This window comes from Chionomys nivalis, chromosome 18 (assembly GCF_950005125.1).
Source record: "Chionomys nivalis chromosome 18, mChiNiv1.1, whole genome shotgun sequence".
Taxonomy (NCBI): domain Eukaryota; kingdom Metazoa; phylum Chordata; class Mammalia; order Rodentia; family Cricetidae; genus Chionomys; species Chionomys nivalis.
The window spans coordinates 30,543,915-30,559,095 of NC_080103.1; the positions used below are offsets into that span (position 1 = coordinate 30,543,915).

A 15,181-nucleotide genomic window follows, 5' to 3' on the forward strand; every position below is an offset into this window, starting at 1 on the left:
ATAGCAGGAGCTTGTTCGGTGTTTGTTCCTTGTATGTTTTATACATACTGTTGCTTAAGATACATGACATTATTTTCACCCTCCTTAGTTCTCCTTCCACTGGAACAGTCATCTGTGGATATGCTTAGCAATTGTTATGCTTTTCTTTCATGGGCCGTTCTGAAAAGGGTTTTGAAAACAACAAAAATACAGGCAGACTATAACATGAACAGATCTCCCAGTCAGCTGCAGCCATGAATTCGGGATTCTGTTTTTCTTGGTCTACTCCCAGGAGTTCTGTTCTCTACCAGGACATTTCTAGTACGGGTCTTTGAAAGGACACCAGGGTAGCTCACACTAGATCATGTGATGACATATTGTGATCTTGTATAATGATGACACCAATTGAATAGCAATGAAAGCAGAATGGTATAGTTTTCAAACCTACCTGTTAAAGTCTATCAAGGATAACTCTCTCATTTCAAATATGTCAGAGCTATGATCCAAAGACAGCAGATGCCTTCCCTAGGGCTTTTCATTCAGAAACAATCTAACATGCTTTGGTCCAGGTTCTATTTAGAAATAGAAGTTTTCTTCTATTACAATTGGTATTATCACTACTGTCTTAGGAAACTGATGATTTTATTCCTGATGTGATCTCCTACATAGTTTCTTATTTCATATCTTCTAAAATATGCAGTTGACAAAGGGTGTATCGAGATGTTTTCTTGACCCAGTATTTATTGTTTTAATTTGTAGAAAAGCAATCTCACAATATACTTGAGAATATTCATTAATATTTGTGTTATGTGATGGGGCTATAATTTCAAAACATCATTGTAAGGTAGCTTGAATCATTAAGATGGATGGAGATTGTGATGAATGTGTTCACAGAGTTGAATCCTGCTGAGACCTTTCTACTTGTCTTATCAATGGTGTCTACTTCCTGTTTTCAATGATTTCTGTTTTCATGTAGTCTGACTGTTCTACTAGCTTATTTTAATCTGTTTACTTCTTTAAATTCTGTCTTTTAGTAACTACATTTTTGAGGTACTAAGTAAGGGTTAGTATTTCAACATATGTATTTTACAGAGACACAATTCAACCTATAACAATAACTAAATTATCAAACACACTCAGTAATTCATCTTACAGTAATATGTCCTATGTAAAGAATTAAGAATTAGGTAAACATTAATTATGTAGAAAGAGGATTATTCTAGGCATTATTTATTCAGTAGAGAAAAAAATGTAGAAGAAAATCCTCTGAATTCTAAATACTGAGTCTTGGTTAACTAAATTAAAGTAAATATATTCAGTGTTAAATTGTATGACCATTAAAATTATTTTTAAATACTTAATACACTGGGTTAAATAGTCACAATCTACATTACATGCAGAGCACATTAAATATCTCTTTATCTAATTGCAATTCTGTGTACTTATATACAACCATAACTTTGTGCATATCCATAAAGAATAAAAATGTCCATACAGTTTTTATTGGTGGTTATATTTGTGTTCTTGACATTTTGTGTATTTTGTATTTTATATAGTGACTAAATATAAATGGGACAATAAGGTAAAAGCTTCCAATCTATGTAAAAATAATAATCCTTTGTACAAGATCTGCTGAAGATGTAGATCACTATACAAACTCCAGTGATTCTCATAGGATGAGAGAGAGCCGCAGTGAAGTTCATTCCTGTAAGAGGATCAGGACCTATGGTTCAAGTTGATTCTCAGTTCACCATCAGAATAAGCTTCCCTTCTTCTGCATTAGCATCCTCTCTGTGCTGATGTAAAGAATTGCATGAAGTTGTTATCAACGTATGTGATTTGATTGTTACTTTCTATTCTGTCTGTACCTTTGGTAACACCAACAGAACTCTGTTTTCTCTAGTCCTGGGGAGTCAGTAAGACAGATAGCACTCAGAGAGGCAAACACAAGAAGATACAGGAAAAGAGGAGTCCCTTTACAATGCTCACTAATGGGGCAAGTGGAGAACCTGGATTCCCGCCTTGTCATGAGACTGAGATGCCCCAATGTTTCTACTGGGGTGGTGTCAGAGGCCAAGGAAAGATCCTAGAATTTGACATGTAGACTAGACTGACCTTGAACTCCCCAAGACTCACCTACTTCAACCTTCAATATACTCTTCTTAATCTGTGCACTACCACATCCAGCATAGATGTGTTCTTAAAGTTGGCTCTCCCCTTGCCTCCAGAAGCCTTCTTGTTCTGGCTGAGACTAGACAATATCATGGATGCATCTTGGCTCTGCCTTTTCCTCCTTCATTCTTCCTCTCCCTGTGGTTTTCCTGTAGAAAACTCAATTAATAAGGACATATGTCCAATCCCAAATCCAGTTTTGCCTCTAGGAAAATTATGTATCAGTGCTGAAATTTCTATTTCTGGGCCTCATGCACAGTATTGCTACAGCTCTTCAATTTCTGTTTAATGGAAGACTGGTTCTCTCATAATCTCTCCCTCCCTTCCTCCTTTAATCTCTCCCTTTCTCTACCCTCTTTCTCCTCTTCTCTGTAGTATGTGTATTTCTCTCCCCTTCTTCTACCATCTCTCCCTTTCTCTCCTGTTTTTTCAAAACTATGTTATTAATTGAATCATTCCCTCTCTGTTTTAGTGGCATCTTCAGTCAGATAATTCCTATATTTTGATCTCTAGCCAATCTCCTCCGTGATAAGCAAGGGCTCACTGTTTCCTCTTCTCACAGACCTGACAGGTATCTCAAATGGAAAATGCTGATGGTCAAATTATGAAATTACTATCTTGCCCCTGAAATTCTGTTCCCCAGAATTTCTGCCTTTATCTTTTCTGCTAGAATAAAATACTAAGAGTATATGATGTCCTTATCACCACTCCTTTAGGTCTCTCTGGTGGCCTTGAAACTAGCTTCAATACTGTCCCCTTCCCAGGTGGAATCTATTTTTAAGAATTAGCCCAGCTGAGGTCTACTTTAAAAGTTCTTTGCTGACAATCTGCCAGGGCTTTTCCTGTTCTCTTGTAACTTGCAGAATTTCCTTTGCTGATCAATCATCTCAGTGAAGCTGCCTCCGGGAACACTATGTCAAATTCTGCCTGCTCTTTATCTGTTTTGGGGGGGATTTCCTTGTTTGGCTTTTCTCCCCAGGATTTGCTAATGGTACACTCCTTTTGCTCCTAGTTTCTTCATTGTCTTCCTTTTGCCTGTCAGTCTGTAAAGCCTCAGTAGAGCAACTATTTTTATATTTCACTTGTCTTCCTTGTCTTCTTACCTTGACCCTAGCTTCTTTTTTTTGTTGTTTTGTTTTGTTTTGTTTTGTTTTGTTTTGTTTTTTGAGACAGGGTTTCTCTGTAGCTTTGGTGCCTGTCCCGGAACTAGCTCTTGTAGACCAGGCTGGCCTCGAACTCACAGAGATCCGCCTGCCTCTGCCTCCCCAGTGCTGGGATTAAAGGCATGCGCCACCACCGCCCAGCTGACCCCAGCTTCTTGAATGGCACTTGGAACATAGCAGGGACTTACCATATAGCTATTGAATGAATGTATGAGTGAGCAAATGAGCAAAACTGTTATTTTCCCAATTCTTAATAGACTGGACATTAGAATTGCCTATTTTCTCATGTTGCAGCAATTGGCAGTTCTTTGTGGATGTCTTGTTTCTGCATTTGATTTCTGAGGAATGTGGATCCCTCAGATTACTTACTTTAGTTTATTCATGATGATATCTAGGCTGAAAAATAAATAAATATTTACTTAGACTCATTAAAATTACTAATGTCCTTATCGGTATTTCACCTCACATTCTTAGAAAAGCCAAATTGGGGCTAGAGAGATGGTTCAGATGTTAAGAGCACTGGCTGCTTTTCCAGAGGTCCTGAGTTCAATTCTCAGCATCCATATGCGGATCACAATCATGTATAATGAGATTGGATGTTCTCTTCTTGCCTGCAGGGAAATATTCAGATAGAAAAGCATATACATAATAAATAAATAACTCTTTAAAAGGAAGAAAATACAAACGTGTTTATGGAAACTGACATGCTTTAGAAGTTCAAGAAGGTGTGGATTTTGTTGCTTCTGACGTTATCCCAGAAGACAGACAGAATGAAGACTTGAGCATTGGTTTGACTATGGTCAGCCTTCTGTCAGAAAGTCATTGACCAATCACAGGGCATATCCAGGTCAGGATTGGGTTTCTTTGAAATCCCAGATAACGTTTTAGGGAGGTATTGTGTAGTCCTCATTCCCTACCTAACTTCCCTCCATCTTTCTGCTCACTTAACTGATGCCTGAAACAGTCATACTGAGAGATGAAAAAAAATCTACAAAAATATTGTATTTTTTTAAAGACAGCCTCTAATTTTGTTTTAACAAGCAGATGATTGGCTTCTAGGAGTACAGGAGTTGTTTTGTCCCAAGGATGACCATTTTGAATTTTTTTTTGCCCAAGAATTTTCACTATTTGGCAGCTTGCTAGCTTTCTATTACTAATTGGAAATTCTGAATTACATAGGGAATTTAGGCTGGCAAATATGTTTGGACTGGGTAATGAAGCACAAGGCAGTTATTTCCAATATCTTTTAAGCAGGTGTTCCATAACCACTGTTTATTTTTGACATTTTGAAAACGTTGAACTGTCCTAATTACATAAATATTTTGCAGTCATTTTCCATGAGCAATTTTTGAAGACCAGAAAATATTGTGAATCATAAATTTTGTGTCAGGTGGAAAAAAAATGAAGCACGGTTAAGCACAGTGAGTCATTTGTTTTCAGACTCTCAGTGAATTTATTCAAATTTGTGACACATAGTAGGTACTCACATTTAAAAAAGATGGTGAAAATTTAATGCCCATTTAATGTTTGTTATTTCAGGTCCTATGTCTAAATTCTTGCTTTTTAACCTTCAGAATCACTTTGTGGTTGTCATATTTTATCTCCACTCCTAGATGTGAAGTTACACTGGCCAATAGAGCTCAGTATACTTCATGTCTCAGGCCTCTTTCTCAGGGCTTCAGATGGCTCCTAAGTCATAGAGTCTCTGTCTGCTGACTGCCACACACCAGGTGTTGGCCAGGCATCTGTGAAGAGCATTGGGAGCAATCCTGAAACCTTTTCCTCCAGCATTTGCTTGTCTTTTGTTCCTCTCCCGACTCTCTGCCATTAAAATATTAATGTGATCTGTGTTGAAAGGTGAAAAGTTGAGAGAAATTTGCCGTTTCCTTGGCTCACATTTCCTCTTCTAGCTATTGTGAATCACCTAGGTTCATTTCTCCTCCCCTGAAAGTTTGATTTCCATCTTTCCAACTGTCGTAGAAATGCTATTTATATGAGTTTTGCCATTATTTTTCCTTTCTTGGGGAAAAAAGTTTTGAGAAGTCTAGTGTAGGTATTTTATTTTACTTTCCGAGGAGTTTCACTGCTAAGTACCTGGAAAATCTGGAACTTAATATGGGCTCAGACTGACCTTGAACCCATAGAGATCGACCTGTCTCTGTCTTGTAAGTGCTGGGATGTGCTCACCTTTTTTTCTAATCTTGAAATATTATTTTATTGATTAATTATGTGTATGTGTGTGGTCTGTGTGTGGGTAGATTCATGTATGAATACAGGTGCCCAATGAGGTCAGAAGGCAACAGGAAGCATGCCATCTGCCTTATCTGGTGTTGGGATCCAAATTTGGGTCTTCTGCAAGAGCAATAAATGGTCTTAACTGATGAGCTAACTCTCTAGCATTTTCTCTTCTTTTCCTGCTCCTTCTTTCTTCTTTGTTAATCAGGATCTATGAGTTTGGTCTAGTAGTAAATATGAGCAAATTTTATTGAAATCTTCATGACATGTAAATACTTAATATTTTCACTCCTTATGAATTTATAACATATTTATCATGCACAAGGCATTTTAAAGTATCTAATTAAAGTGCCTCATTCGGATGTCTCATTATTCAGTTTCTTATATATTATTTCTGTGTCTGTCCCCAAAGCAAGTATATTTCATTTATGTGTTCTCATGTTCCTAGAAGTAGGGACTGTGTAAAAATAGGATTTGATTGTGTGATATATGCTGTTGTATTCTATAACAGTTTCAGGGACAATGGTGATTGAGAAGAAGAAAAGAAGAGTATGGAGGGGGAGTCAATGGTGGTAAATCCTGATTAAATTACTTACAATGATAACTAAACTGGAGTCAACAGCTGTGGGTCACTGCTGCCCCGTGTATTTATTCTGCATTAGTCCTTCCCTTCTTCATTTTTCTTTCCATAGCAATTGGCAGCTAACACACAATGTCTCCTAATGAATGGTTTGTCTCCTAATTAGAACATCAGGTCTATAAGGACCTGTTGTTTTCATAGCTGAACCCTCAGCACCTGGATTGGTGCTGTGTGTGTGTGACTAAGTGCTTAGTAACTTATAACTAACTAGACTATTAACTAGATTACTGGACTAGCTAAAGCCTGTTCTTGGCATTGATATTCCAAATGTATTCTTTTTTTATTTATTAAAAATTTTGTTAAAAATTCCACCTCCTCTCCTCCTCTCATTTTCCTCCCCTTTCCCCCACCCCTCCCCCTCCCTCTCCAGTCCAAAGAGCAGTCAGGGTTCCCTGCCCTGTGGGAAGTCCAAGGTCCTTCCCCCTCCATCCAGGTCTAGGAAGGTGAAGATCCAAACAGGCTAGGCTTCCACAAAGCCAGTACATGCAGTAGGATCAAAACCCAGTGCCATTGTCCTTGGCTTCTTAGTCAGCCCTCATTGTCTGCCACATTCAGAGTCCGATTTGATCACATGCTCCATCAGTCTCAGTCCAGCTGGCCTTGGTGAGCTCCCATTAGATCAGCCCCATTGTCTCAGTGGGTGGGCGCACCCCTCGCGGTCCTGACTTCCCCTGCTCATGTTCTCTCTCCTTCTGCTCCTCATTTGGACCTTGGGAGCTCAGTCCAGTGCTCCAATGTGGGTCTCTGTCTCTGTCTCCATCCATCGCCAGATGAAGGTTCTATGGTGATATGCAAGATACTCATCAGTTTGGCTATAGGATAGGGCCATTTCAGGCTCCCTCTCCTCACCTGTCCAAGGAACTAGCTGGGGACATCTCCTTAGACACCTGGAACCCCTCTAGAGTCAAGTCTCTTGCCAACCCTCAAATGGCTCCCTTAATTAAGATATATACGTCCCTACTCCCATATCCACCCTTTCTCCATCCCAACGTCCCATTCCTCCAAGCTCTCCCCATCCTCCCCTTCTCACTTTTCTCTCCCCATCTCCCCTTACCCCACCACATCCCACCCCTGAGCTCCCAATACTTGCCTGGCAATCTTGTCAACTTCCATTATCCAGGAGGATAACTATATGTATTTTTTCAGGTTCACCTTCTTATTTAGCTTCTCTAGGATCACGAATTATAGGCTCAATGTCCTTTATTTATGGCTAGAATCCAGTTATGAGTGAGTACATACCATATTCATCTTTTTGGGTCTGGGTTACCTCACACAGGATAGTATTTTCTATTTCTATCCATTTTCATGCAAAATTTAAGATGTCTTTTTCCTCTCCCCCCCCCCCCCCCCCCCCGCTGAGTAGTACTCTAGTGCGTATATATTCCACACTTTCGTTGTCCATTCTTCCATGAAGGGCATCTTGTTGTTTCCAGGTTCTGGCTATTACAAATAATGCTGCTATGAACATAGTTGAACAAATGCTTTTGTAGTATGATAGGGTATCTCTTGGGTATATTCCTAAGAGTGGTATTGCTGGATCTGGGTTAGGTTGATCCTGAATTTCCTGAGAAACCGTCACATTGATTTCCAAAGTTGTTGCACAAGTTTGCATTCCCACCATCAATGGATGAGTGTTCTCCTTACACCACATCCTCTCCAGCAAAGGCTATCATTGGTGTTTTTGATTTTAGCCATTCTGACATGTGTAAGATGGTATCTCAAAGTTGTTTTTGATTTGCATTTGGTACTTACATTCTGGCAGATGATAATAATACTGTTTTGTTTTACACACACACACACACTCACACACACACCACTGATTGTCATGAGTATGGTCATCTATTTAGAGGAACATGTATCCTGCAGATGAAGGGATTGCTAAGTGATATATATAGTACCTAGGCCATCAATTTTCAACCTGTGGGTCCCAATTCCTTTGGGGCTGAAACACCCTTTCACAGGGCTTGCCTAAGACCATCTGCATATCAGATATTTATATTACAGTTCTTAATGTAGAAAAATTATAGTGCAGAAGTAGCAATAAAAATACTTTTATGTGAGAGTCACCACAATATGAGGAACTGTATTAAGGGTCACAGAATTAGGAGGCTGAGAACACTGACCTAAGTGATAGAGCTAGAACTGCTGACTTCATGAGTCCCTCCCCCCCATACACTAAAACCTATATTGGTTTCCTTTTTGAGAACATGTTTCATGTGTAGTCCTCATTTATAAGAATTCATCTGGACCTCCCTTGAAAACTCAGATTAAAGCCTGAAGTGTGGTTTGTTCTTCACTGACTTCACATGAATTGTGAACTCTGAGGAGTATCTGAATACCTTGGTGCATTAGCTCAAAGACAAACTGAGTGACTTTACACGCAGTGACTTTTCCTACAGAATTTACTTTTCAAAAAATGTTTGCTTTTGTTTATTGAGACAAGGCTTCTCTATGTAGCCTTGACTATCCTGGAACTCACTCTGTACACCAGGTTGGACTCGAACTCAGAGATCTATTTGCTTCTGACTCCCAAGTGCTGGGATTAAGTGCATGGCTTGATAAAGAATTTACTTATAGTTTAACCACTATTCATATGTCTCCCCAAATTAATTCATCCATTTTAAATGCGGGGCACACTCAAAACATCAACTTGAATCTCACTTGTAGATATTTATTAAATACCAAACTGAAGATCTCATAGGCATCAGTCACTGTGGACTGCTATGGAGATGAAGGCACAAGCCCTGTTTGCCTTGACAATATACACACATTCATCCATACATTAAATTTGTATTCACAGTTCAATTTTGTTGGTAAGTCTGCCATGGTAGTTGTAGAGGAAATACATAGCTTGGCTTCAGTATCCAAGACTGGCTTCCCTCAGAAAGCAGTTCTTACGGTGAACTTAAAGATGGAAGTTGAAGAAGGAAGGCTACAAAGTGGGATCCTTTCAGGGTGGAAAATGTGCATGGGGAAGACCTCCGAGGGAGCTGACTGAGCCAAAGGTCAAGAAGCAGCCTGAGTTCTGCAAGTAGTAGGATGTAGAGTTGAGGGAGGGCAGCAGTGAGTAGCGGTAGTGATGATCACAGCTAATTACACCTATTGACAAGGTCAAAAATCCGCTTATTTCATTGAGAGAAGTACGTGCTGGTTCATTAAGGAGGCAGGCTCCTTGCTTGATATATGCTGTAGTTTAGTGTTGATCAAATATTATGCTTTCACTTTGAAAGCGACTTTCCTTGGTGTTTCCTTCCACATGGAATGGTATGGCTAGAAATTTATTCTACAAGTAGATACATGCAATAAAACAGTAGCTGCCTAAAGAGAAGAAAAGTGTTAACTCTTGATATCCAGAGGCTGTTGCAAAACGACGACGTTCAATTATTTATTTCAGGCCAATCACAATTTTCTCTACATCCAAGTGGCACACAAATTAAACTCGTTTGTAATTGTCTGCCATCAGCCCTGTTACTTTTCTTGTGTTCTTCTCTGGTTTGAAATTTCTATAATAGTTGAGCAATTTTCCCCTCCTTTATTGTTAATCAGAATACAGTCTAGACCTAGTCCTGGTTCACATGAAGCTGAAGAAAAGTCTCCAGAAGTAAATTTCAATAAGCCTTATTTGCAAAAGAAGAAGAAAATCTTCTTTATAATGATCTGCCTTATCTTTGAGGTTGGAATTATAGGGAGGCAGTCAGAGTATCAGTATTCAGCTGCAGACAGGTCATCTGGAGTCTGTCATCTGGAGATCAACAACTTGGGTTCACATGATGCTTTTGTCATTTACTAGTTGCACAATTTTCACTAAAACGCATTTCTTTCCACTGCTCTTTCTTTGTCTGTAAATGAAGATACTAATAAAGTCAATGCAGTAGGTGAAACTAGAGAACGTGTGCATACACGAAACCCATCAGCCATGTAACCCTCCGTAGAACTGGTGCTCATAAGAATTAGCACTTGGGGTTGTTAGTGCAGGTAGATTTCTGTTGCTGTAAAGGTGGAGCCGCAGGTAGGTCCTTCATGGCAGTTGACATAGAAAAGCAGAATAGAGGAAGGACATGGGAGTAAGGCAATAGGAGGAACTGAAGGTGATGATGGGCAACAGACTATATTTCTTCTATGAAGGAATGCCCTTGAAAGAAACTGAACCTTACACTGCACCTTGGGTAAGGCTGATTAACTGATAGAATTCAGTGATTGTGGCCAATTTGGAATGTTGCTGGTCTGGAGCCCAATTACAATTTATCTTGGGTTATTTTTAGCCCTCTCAATAGCCTTTCTTGCAGACTTCTGCATGTGACTGAACATTCTTGTGACTGTCAGTTGAAACCTTTTGGAATGTATTAACTTAACAGATCCCTAGCTTCCACCATCCAAACAGCTAAGAATGCCCTCGCTTCGTATCTTCAGTCTATAGCAAAAGTTCTTGTGCTTTGCTGTAACCTTGTGTACCTGATGTTTTCAACAAAATGCTTGGAAGGCGACACCAACTTTGATTTTCTTTCTTTCTGTTACTCCTTCAACAAACTGTTCCTATGTTGGGACATGGAATTTGATACAACCTGAATCTGTGTTTCTGTGTAATGTCTATCTTTTATCCTCTTTGAGATGAGAATTGCTTTTGTATTAATATCTCCATTGTCCAGAATTTTTTGGCAGTAAATTGGTCCTGTACATACCAACACACACATACAGTGCACACACACACACATCCACATACACACACACACATACAAAAAGCGAGAGAATATTTATTTTGAGTTTCACCGTATATAAATGAAATTGGAGTACATTATTTTCTATAAACGTTTTTTCCAAATTCCTTTAATAATAAATCTCCACGTAGTAGTCTGGATCAGTTTTCACTGTAGGCTACCCCTCTGCATCCTATGGATGTGGGAAAAGTGGATCCCACCCTGACTGCATGCAGTTCAGCCTGTCTGGGACCTTATGTTGGGCTAGTCAGTGTTTGTGAAATGTGAGCCTCTTTCAGACTCTCAGCATCTGATACAGAGCTTTCTCTTCGAAGAAGTTGTTCATACAGGCCGCATAATGTTCTAAAAATACTGAGATGGGATCCAGAAAATCTGGAACCAAATTGCGTTGATTTGTTTACACAGAAATTCTTTGCATAATCATAAATATTAAACTGGAATTGCATGATGTATTGTAGGTCACTAAGTGCTATATAATAAAGCAGATGTGTGTTAAGATATGGCTGCAAAACAGAATATGTATATTTTAGATGATATTAATGAAGCATATTACTGTATTTGCAAATAAGAAATATCTTTGCATATGGGAAAATAGAGTGCTCTGAACAAAAGAAATCAGCTAAATTGTCTTTAGAGCCTAATGGTATATTTTACCTTTGCAAAACACTTATTTGGTGCTCATAGCAAATAAATATGCGAGTTTTGCTGTTTTCCAGAATGGGCATACAATGGCAGCTGTCTTTCTAATCGCTCATCTATTCAAACGCTAATCGGTGGTACCCACGTAGAATTCTAGAAGCCTGAATAGGTAGACAATGACAGCAGCGTTTTAATCACAGTCCTATTCAGGCACTAATCGGAGTGATGATTAAGGGACATTAGAAGGAGCACTTTGACATCTGATCCTTTGAACTGGCGTCTGTGCAGCCTGCACTACACAACGGCTTACTTGGCCAGACCAATTTCCTTAAATAAAGTGCCGTGATTTCCAATGTAGGAAATATTACATTAGAGCCTATTGAAATGATTAGGAATTGAGGAGCTTTTCTTTTATTGGGGATGCAGTGTGTGCTGTGTACTCACAAAACCGAGAGCATTAATATTGCATGCAGTCCTCTGAGTAGAGGGGACCATAGAGAAATAGCTTGAAAAGAGCTCACTACAGTCATGCACCTTCAATTGAATGTGAGCTGACATGTGCAGCTCTCCTTTATTGAAGTTTGTGAATTTTGAAATACTTGGATTTCCATATGCCCTAATCCAGGTGGGTATATCCTAACTGCATGGCGTGTTTGTTTCCTGTACATGGGGGGTGCATTTTCAGTGTTACTTAGCTGGAGTTCCTCTAATTAAAAAGTTAATTGGATGGGTGGGGTCATGAGGCCCTACCCCTCGCTGACTACCTATTGACAAATGATGACTGTGGAGGGAAGTCTATCTTCTTTAGGATTATGATCCCTGGTAGGTTGCCTACATTCTAATGGATGACTTTATACCCATGTGCCTCTGAGCGTCACTAGTAGGACTCAGTGGGCTCTTAAGAATTGGGCACATGAATGCAGGAGAAGGATCCAGGAGTTGGGGAGGTCTGTAAGGAAGGAGCTGGAGAGGAGAAGGGTGTGAATATGATCTACTTGGATTTTGTGTAGGTATAAAATTATACAGAAGTAATTAAAAGAGTATTGTTAAAAACTTAATTGTTGGTCTGCATAAAAGGTTGACTGGTGAAGGGAAGGCACTGCCTTTGCAGAGGACCCGAGTTTGAATCCCAGCCCCAACATTAGGTCATTGGGCAGCTAGCAGCTTCCTGTGACTCCAGCTCCAGGTCATACGACACCTTCCTCTGGCCTGCACAGGCATCCTAACTCACATGCATGTACTCTCATAAAGATACATGCATATGTATAATTAGAAATAAAAGTAGTTTTTTTAAAAAAGGTAGTCTATTGTGTTATACCCTATGCTCATGGTCATGCGGTAATCAGTCTTTAGCCGCTTATAATGGAATCTTTCTCTTTTCTCCCAGCATTTCTGACATATATTTTAATGTTTCTAGCCTGTTTCCCAGTATCCTACCTGTGACTGCTACCAAAGATTTTCACGACTACTCAGCATTTGCATATCAGATCCTTGGCTGAAATGTCACCAGCGGTGTTTGAGTAGAGAAGACATAACCACAGCTCTCACCTAAAATGGGATAAGAGATGATGTGTTTCGCAGCCAAACATCAGTAGCCATGGCCTAGGAATACTCATTGGCTTTACTCTTAATTCCTTTTTCTGATGGCACAATTTTCAGATAGTGTAGTGAGTTTATCAGGTAGGCAGGTTATGAGAATGTGGGGAAACGATTATAGATTCCAAATGCCTTGCTGTTTCTAACTGTTGTTTTCATGGAAGTTAATGATGTGCTAAAAAGACATTCCATGGATTTTGCCTGTTGTTTGAAAAGATGTAATGTCAGACACAGAAGGGGGAAAGAAACGTGTGCATATCCATACATATGTACTTTAGGTATGGTGAGGAAAATCTTTGCTTCCATCCCATATCTTATATGTCTGAGCCACGGGAATTGAAGCAACAAAAGACAGATAATCAGCAAAGAAAAACATATAACTTCACATGATGTTAATATTTGACTTTTCATGGCCAAAGGACTTCATAGAAAAGGAATTTAGACTGAAATATTCAGTGGATCCAAGGTCTACACACCATTTTGCCAGAGCTAATTAATTTTAAATGACATCACCAAGGAGAAGGGAGTTGGGCTTCTGCAGGTACTGATTCATGTGAGGATGCATAGAAGAGGAAGATAAGGATTGTTTTGGTAAGTTCAACCTGGTGTTGATCTGTCTGCTGTGATAAGTGTTCTTGTCCTGGAGAGGAGAGATATGACAATTTCAGAAAAGGTAATCCATTTGCTTTAAAGTAGTTTGGAAGGAGGCAGAAAACTCTCCCACTCCTTAAATGTCCCTGGGACATGATGGCAGAGTTTGGTATAAGGTCTTTAGACGGCCAAAGGAAAGGACAAAGATTCTATTCTCAACTAAATTGTGATGAATACACCATGGTGTGCGCATCAAGATCCAGGTTACTCCTGGAAGCAACCTAGATGCCCTTCAATAGAAGAATGGATGAAGAAAGTGTGGAATATATATACATTAGAGTACTACTCTGCGGTAAAAAACAATGACTTCTCGAATTTTGCATGCAAATGGATGGAAATAGAAAATACGATCCTGAGTGAGGTAACCCAGACCCAAAAAGAAGATCATGGGATGTACTCACTCATAATTGATTTCTAGCCATGGATAGGGGCCACTGAGTCTATAATTTGTGATCCTAAAGAAGCTAAACAAGAGGGTAAACCCAAGGAAAAACATATAGATATCCTCCCAGCTATGGGAAATAGACAAGATTGATGGGCAAAAAATGGGAATCTTGGGGGGTGGGGTGGGATGGGGATGAGGGGAGATGGGGAGAGAAAAGTGTGAAGGAGAGGATGAGGGGAACTGGGGGAATCGGGGTGATTGGGGGTAAAGGAAGGTTGGATGGGGGAGCAGGGAAACTCATACCTTAGTTAAGGGAGCCACCTAAGGGTTGGCAAGAGACTTGAACCTGGAATGGCTACCAGAAGCCCAGGGCAATGTCCCCAGTTAGTTCATTGGGGCACCTGAGGATAGGGAACCTGAAATGAACCTATCCTATAATCATACTGATGAATATCTTGCATATCGCCATAGAACCTTCATCTAGCGATGGATGGAGATAGAGACAGAGACCCACACTGGAGCACCGGACTGAGCTCCAAAGGTTATAATGAGGAGCAGAAGGAGAAAGAACATGAACAAGGAAGTCAGGACTATGAGGGGTGCACCCAACCACTGAGACAGGGGGGCCGATCTATTGGGAGCTCACCAAGGCCAGCTGGACTGCTACTGAAAAAAACATGGGATAAAACCGGACTCTCTTAATGTGGTGGACAATGAGAGCTGACGAGAGGCCAAGGAGAATGGCACAGGAACTTTCATCTGGCGATGGATCGAGAGAGAGACAGAGACCCAATTGGGATCAACCGTCTGAGCTCTTAAGGTCCAAATGAGGAGCAGAAGGAGGGAGAACATGAGCAAGGAAATCAGGACCACGAGGGGTGCACCCACCCACTGTGACAGTGGAACTGATCTATTGGGAGCTCTCCAAGGCCAGCTGGACTGGGACTGAATAAGCATGGGTTGAAACTGGACTCTCTGAACAAGGCGGACAATGAAGGCTGATGAG

The 15,181-nt window shown here is 40.0% G+C and overlaps 1 protein-coding gene across 1 annotated transcript in view; it reads left to right on the forward strand.

Annotated features, from left to right (window-relative positions):
* Dpyd (dihydropyrimidine dehydrogenase) overlaps positions 1 to 15,181 on the forward strand; it is a 764,880-nt gene that overhangs the window by 41,313 nt on the left and 708,386 nt on the right. The gene's annotated exons all lie outside the window — the stretch shown is intronic.